Raw genomic sequence first — 7,541 nt, 5'->3', positions numbered from 1 at the left:
TGTTTATCAGTGCACAACTTTTTTGTTGCTGAGAGTTGTCTGGTTTCAGAACATGAAGCTTGAGAGTTGATAACTTTGATATTGCTTGTCACAAACCATATTAAAAATTTCTTGTGATAACAAATCTAGACTTTATTCATTTGTTTAGTAAGATTGTTTAATCCTATTTAGTTGAAACCACAAACACAACAAAGAGAATCCAAAATTAATGTTTTTTAAACTGAAATTACAGTATTTTAAAGATGAACTTCCTTTCCCCCTTAACCTTTCCATTCTTGGTGAGTGTTGGAGTTTTCACAGCTTTCTTACTGATTTAAATTAATGTCTTATATAGTTTTTAACCATCCCTGATACACCCACATCTCTAGGAGCAATATTCTTGTTATTCCTATAAAAACAGCACAGAATTAGTTAGTAGGCCTGTGCAACCACCATATCTTGAACCATCTATGAAAAATGCCTCCACTGTTCCATGGGCAGCATTGAATATCTGACTGCTCTGGATACCACATCTTCTGACATTATAAATTCTTCCAGAGCCCTCAAGATCATCTTTGTGTTGGACGTTTGAAGGAAGCCAGCCTTCAGGACCACTTCTTTGGGACCTTTACTGAGTCATGAAGCATACACACACATGTGCGTGCCTGGAAGTCGGCAAAGGGAAGCGGCTAATCCCTTCCCAGTCATCTCATGTTACAGGTGCATTTCCTGCCCTCCCACAACTATTTTAGGAAACACAGAGTTAGGAGCAAATAACTGCATTACTGCTTCATGACGTGTTTCAAGTGAGTGTTTTTTAGGTGTAACCACATGCTGCTGTCTCTGGTCCCAAAGGCAGTTTGTATTTTGAAGTAAGGACTGTGGGAGTGGAGGATTCATGCACAGATTCCCAAAGAGCTCCTGCAGCTCTCGGTAGCATTGCCCTCTGTTCTCCAGGGCAGAGCTCAGTCCTGAGGAAGCCATTGTAGATGGTGGGTTGGGGTTCAGCACAGCTTTCTGATTTGTTCCTGAGCTCGAGCAGAGCACAATAAAAATCACAGCAGCATGTTGTGATGTATTCCAACCTGACAGTATCTGCCTGCTGTATTTGGGAGAGGGGATGCTAAAGTCTGCTACCATGCTTCTTCCAGGAGACACCAGGATCTACGTTCTCCTGTAGGCTGGATAACGTTTGCAGAGGGTATGCAAGCGAGCGCCGTTTAGCTTTGTACAAGGCCAGACTGTACTCGCCATGGTTTGTCTTCAAAGGTGGAAGCAGAGGTGGTTCCTGTAACTTGCCTATAATTGCATTGTTAATGAGTGCTGGAGTTGAGATGAAGCTGAGTTTCCTGTGGAGTAACCCATGATACTGAGAAGCCTGGAGGGGTCAGTATGAATTGTCAGTAATGTAGGACTTGCAGCCTCATCAGCATTTAATCCACTTGCAAGCTCCTCTTGCAGGCTCCAGGCCCGTTTTCAGCTACATCACTACTATGTTGCTACAAATGGGGCTGTCCTCTTCAAAGATACAGACTGCTGACTCCAGTGCCGTGTTTTAATGTTCATAACATAGGTTATCTGTTTGAAGACTAAAACAGCAGAGAGGATGACTACAGGCATGAGCAGATAATCTATATTGAAGTTTGCCTCAAGAGTACCCATTGCCCTTGCTTTGATAACCCTCTTTCCTCTTCTACAGTAGCTGCCCTCTCCTTGGTTTGCTGCACCTGGAAAAGGTCGTTTGCACTGTCAAACTGAGGTTCTCTGTGGGTTGTACCCACTCCTAGAAGATGTAATGATACATTTTTATGCTGGCTTTTTTTTTTTTTTTTTTATTTAAACAGTAATACCAGGGGGTGGGGGGGAATATCTGTTGGGGTATTAAATGACCACTCTCTGGAGAAATGACCCATGTTATTTTGAAATAGGACTGGTAAAAGAGCACAGGTCTCCTACCACTCTGAGAATGGAGCTAAGTTATTTTGAATGATCCCGATAACAGTGCTCTGTGAGTCCATGCTTGGAGATTCCAGAAGCCTTTACAAAATCATTTTACTGAGCTGTGGTAGTGTTGCATTGTGTGACCAGGTTTCACACAAAACCCCAGCTGGGTGTAGGTATTCCTGGTTTTATCAGACAGAAGACAGGTGGCTCGTCCCTGCTCTCACCACAAACTGGTGGCAGCGTGTGGGCTCCAGCCTTGCTGACGTTGCTCCATTGGCACCACAGCGCTGCATCCTTGGGTGAGGGTGAGGTGTTAACAGCACCAGAAGGGCTTTGCCTGTGCTTCTCGGGAGTTGAACAGAGTTCAACATACTGGCAAAGAGGTGAAGTGTGCCTAAAATTCTTGGCACGTGTACTGGTATTTCTTCTGCTTAGGTGCCATGGCCTTTGACAAACTGGCTAGAGCTTACGTGACCTGGTCTTTCCCTCTAGGCTGTAGATAAAGCCTCATTCCCACCCACCCCAAGGAGGAGCACTAGAATGCTGCAACACGTTCACCTTCCTCATAAGCAGCACAAGATGTAACTTGCAGTTGTGTGGCCTAACAGTCTCTGGCAGTTGGTATGCTGAAATTTGAAAACAGCTTTTTGTATTGGGCTCATGGTTTTGCAGCTAACGTGCCATTCTTTAGCCAAGTCCTGATGTCAGCCTTGATGAAATTCATCTCTGGAAGCAGCTGCTTGCAGCTCAGTGACTGCCCCTTCCCCCGCCAAGAACAGAAGTAGCGGACAATCCACTTCAAGCTCACATCTCCCATTCAGGGGTAAACTGGTTGTGTCAGTCTGCCATTCTCACTGTTTTCAGGCACGGAAATTGAAATAATGCTTCCCCAAGAAATTAACCATTTTCCTTTCCTGTTCATATCTTTGGCTGCTGAGATCTTGCTCCCTGCCCTGACTGTCTGATAGTACAGGGGCAAAAAACACATCAGTGCTCAGACAACATGGGTCTGTCTTGCCTGCCAGAATATCAACAACGTTTCCAAAAGCCTCTCAGATCTATCTTGTGACTGTTGCATGTCTTCAGTGCTGCCAGCATCTGGTTTTGGAGTGGAGAGGCAAGAGCCAGGAGTCTCAGAAGACAATTAAAGGAAACGAGTCCACAACCTCGAATGAACTTGGTTTCAAAGAAGTATTCATATGTCCGTGAAGGATCCATCCAGGCGAATCAGACTGGCTGTTTTTATCAGGGAAATAATGGAGAGGGCAAGGAATAAAGAGGGGGTGACTGTTTGTAACAGCTGGGACAAGGAACAGCTCAAGCTAAAATGTCTTTGTTAAGAAAGCAGAACGCAGGTATGATTTTCAGACCATAACAAGAAGATCATTTGTACGATGTTACTTGCACTACAGATGCTGGGGTAGAACAGGTTTTTTCCACCCCTGTGTTAGCCAAGTACAAAGAAATCGTAATCCTGTTGAATTAATCAAACTACTGAGGTGACTCTGGCTACTGAAAGAGTTGCTACAGTGTAAACCCTTAAAATCCATTGCATTAGCTCTAAGCTGCTGGGGAAGTCTTAGCATAATAAACCTAGATTAACAAAGTCTAGGGCATATCCTGAGACAAGCAGGTAATCAGAACATTCCCCAGCACGCACCGAGAAAATGTGGTCGGTGCTGCAGTCAAGTAGAGAAGTCAGCTGTTGCAAAGGATACAGTTAGGTGATTAGATCCTGTATGGGGAAGGATGCCTGTAAGGCTGTTTTAGGTAGATCTACATCTCGGCAATTTTTATTGTGAAATAAAAATTGCACTGAAAATACAAGAAGAAAATTAATTTTTTCTGTATTCTGAGGACTTACAGCCACTACAGACTATACATCTCACCAATAAAATATTAAAATGGATTCCTCTTCTGTCTTTGGACACCACACAACAGTCAGGAAATAGTCACCTGGTCCTCTGTGACAGTACCCATCAGGGCCTGAGCATTCCCCTCACAAACACCCCACATCACCGAGGGCCACAAACCTCACCCCGTGTACAAAGACCAGTACAAACCAGCAGGACTGGCTGCTTTCTTTGCAAAGCCTCTAGGTGGGTTTGACACCCATTTGCTCCATAAAAGCTTAATTGCCTAAAATATCTTCACATACAGGAGAGTAACACAAGCTCAAGACTTTATACCTCCTCAGGGGATCCCCAGCTCCCAGCGCTACACCCGAACCAGTGGGAAACCTTATAGGCTGGGCTAGGGAGCATCCCCCCAGTCTCATGCCATCTGCCTCTGTGAAATAAAGAATAAGCACCTGAGCAACAGGAAAGAAAGCATGAACTCACATCATAGTGGTTTAAGCAATCAGTTTGCAGAAGGGATTGCTGCATTTCTGTCCCTGACGGGGTCCTTTTTTTAGGTATTTTCTGTTAAACATTCAAAGGACAAAATACAGAACAAAGCCTCAGGGTGAGAAACAGGCCCTAGGACATCTCTCCAAGCACCCCAACCACTAGGTCTGCCTGTACACTTGCTCTACCCCAGTTTTCTGCTCCATAGTGGCACAGCTTGGACGAGAGGAGCCTTCCTCCTCCACCACCGCAGGCTCACACTGTGCTTAGGGCACTCTGCGGCGCGCAGGAACCTGAATCTTCAGTCTGAGGAAGACAGTGGACCCAAGCCTCCAGAGCGATGGGTATTTTAAACAATGGGCCATTTTACAAAACATAGCTGTTGGTCTCAATGTGTCTTTTGGCAGCTAAAGAAAAGAATGAGTCCTAGTTAGTCCTTGCTAGAAACAGATGTTGGCACTTTTTTTTGAGACAACTCCGAGCTGTGGATCCTCAGTGGAACAAGGCTCTGGTTTCCCAGCCGAAGGCAGGTGCGTTTGTATCGAGCAGGGGCAGGACGTTAAGACCTAAACCTCTCACCACTGCTTCCCAGCAGCTCCTCACTCGCTTGCTAGCACACAGGCATTTTTGGTCCCCAGATGTCTACCCTCCCCTTGTGCAAGACCTAGCTCTAGGTGTTGGATCCCCTCTGGGTGGCTGGCACTTATTAGGAGCTATAGTGAAGGCAACTGAGGGGTTACTGTCTCCAGCCAGAAGCGACTTGCCTGTGGCCCTCTGGGAGGTCCACAGTGGAGCATAGAGCTGAGCCCAGCTCTGTCGCATTCCAGCCTAAGTGCTGCAGTCATCCTACAGCTATTTCAAACCTTTTCCCAGACCATTCCCCTCAGTTCCTTAATTGCTGGCATGGCTTTTTATATGAACCCCATGCCTTTCATTGCACAGATTTGCCTAAAACCAAGGACTACTTTAAACGGCAGAGCTAAGAAAGCATCTTATACCTTCTTTATCATTAAGCACATTCAAACATCACCACCATTTCTTTAATGAAGAATTTCTCTCCTGCTGCTTCTTACTCAAATAGGGCATAATCTCTAATCTGTGGTACCGAACCACAGCATCCTGCTTTCCACCACAGAGAAAATAAAATGTCATCTTCAGGAAAGCAAGGAAGCAGTTCATTTACCCCAGCAATAAACAGATTGTGCTTTTTAAGTATCCTGATTCCAGCTGAGTGTTGGTTTACATTTGTAGGTGCACTACTAGTTCCCAGTGGGCTTTCAGATGGTCTTCTGAGAGACCAATCTTTTTGTGCACACAGAATAACGAGGAAACTAAAATACAGCTTTATTACAAAAGTTGATTTTGCGCATGATAGCTTCCAGAAACACTACCCACACACTAAAGGCAACAGTGCAGATTCTTCTAATGATATATTTCATGCCTTTCACCACCCATGCAGGGTCCACAACCAAGAAAGGGAAAGTGGGACTCCAGCCCAGCTCAGGCATTGCCAGAGCAGCCAGAGCTGCCTTCCAGACGCAGAGCCGCATTCTTCCCCACTGACACGACCCCAGAGGCTGCGGAGATGCAGGATAAAACCGAAAAAAACTTTAATTGGCCTTCTGGCATGACTTATCTTCATTATTGCCAGTAACTCAAATCCCTATTACTCCCATACCATTCCAAGACTGCCACCTAAGGAGCTTTTTTCTGCTTCTGAGCTTCTTATGCAGCATTTCAAGCACACAGGCACACAGAGCCTCTGGTGCTACTCCCTTAATAGTTGAGCTCTGCTACCTATGCAGAATTTGCATGGAAAGAATCACAGGGCCACCATTTTGAGTGTCCTGGACAGTCTTATCAAATAAAGAAGTAAAACAGCTTTACAACTGAACATTGTATTCAAAGTTGTAAGGCATACTTGCCCCAGAGACAGCTACCCACTTCTTCTTTTTTAACCACTTTTAGCTTTGTTAAGCTGTCATATGACTCCATTTTCTTACCAAAAAGAGTTCACAACAGTTGCCTTGCGGCAAAAGCCAACAGCATCCTGGGCTGCATTAGGTAGAGCATTGCCAGAAGCTCCAGGGAGGTGATCATTCCCCTCTACTCAGCACTGGTGAGGCCACACCTGGAGCGTTGTGTCCTCCGCTGGGCTCCCCAGTACAAGAGAGATATGGATTTACCAGAGCAAGTCCAGCACAGGGCCACAAAGATGATGGCGGGCACAAAGATGATGGCGGGACTGGAGCACCTCTCACACAAGGAGAGGCTGAGAGAGCTGGGGTTGTTCAGCCTGGAGAAGGCTGAATGTGTATAAATACCTGATGGGAGGGGATGAAGAGGAGGCAGCCAGACTCTTCTCAGTAGCACTCACTGGCAATTAAAACCTATGACATTTCTTTTGAACACAAAGGGAACACTTTTTTACTCTAAGGGTGGTCACACGCTGGGTTGGGTTGTCCAGAGAGGTTGTGGAGCCTCTGTCTGTGGAGATGCTAGAAGGCTGACTGGACATGTTCCTGGGCCACCTTGGGAGGTTGGACCATATAACCTCAAGGGGACCCTTCCAACCTAAATGATTCTGTTTATTACGGATGTTGAATGTATAGGTTATCTCCTCCCTAAACAATAATTAGAGGGCAAGAAGTTTGAATGATGTCTGAATACAACATACAATGTCATAAATGTAACTTAGATATTTACTCCAAGTTAAATCAGGAAATCCAGACATGACGCTACCAAACAAGGGCAGAAAAATGGGCAAACCAGACTGTAGCTGTATTTTAAGCGTCTGGACAGTGAAGATTTAACAAGCTGTGCTATACTGAAGAAATGGCTAACAATATTTATCTTGATGCTACTGTGAACGGTCATGAATTACACTGTCAGAATTCCATAAAATAAGTACATCTGACCCTGATACACCGGAACAGTAGTGTGCTGCACGTGTACGCGTGGAAAACCTGCCTCCGCCTCGCACGGCCACACAAGGGCTGTATCTTCACTTGCCACTTTTCCCCACCCAAGGTTTCCCCCTGGTGTCAGTACTGCGGTTTTATCCAAAGCACCGCAATTCCGTGTGCTGCAGAGCAGGCGGCGGCAGTCAGGGGCTGGCCGCGGCCAACTTTTGTGGCCGGAAAACTGCAGTCGCTGAGCCAGCGCGGGTGAACTCTGCCCGTGTGCCTTCGCTCGCCCGCGGGCGAGCCAGAGCGGAACCCCTCTGTGGTGCCACACCACTCACACGAGTTCAGCGTCGAAGAGAACGGC

This window comes from Leptosomus discolor, chromosome 3 (assembly GCF_034619465.1).
Source record: "Leptosomus discolor isolate bLepDis1 chromosome 3, bLepDis1.hap2, whole genome shotgun sequence".
NCBI lineage: Eukaryota > Metazoa > Chordata > Aves > Leptosomiformes > Leptosomidae > Leptosomus > Leptosomus discolor.
The sequence above is the reverse complement of the archived record's forward strand: the minus strand, read 5'-3'. Positions refer to the sequence as shown.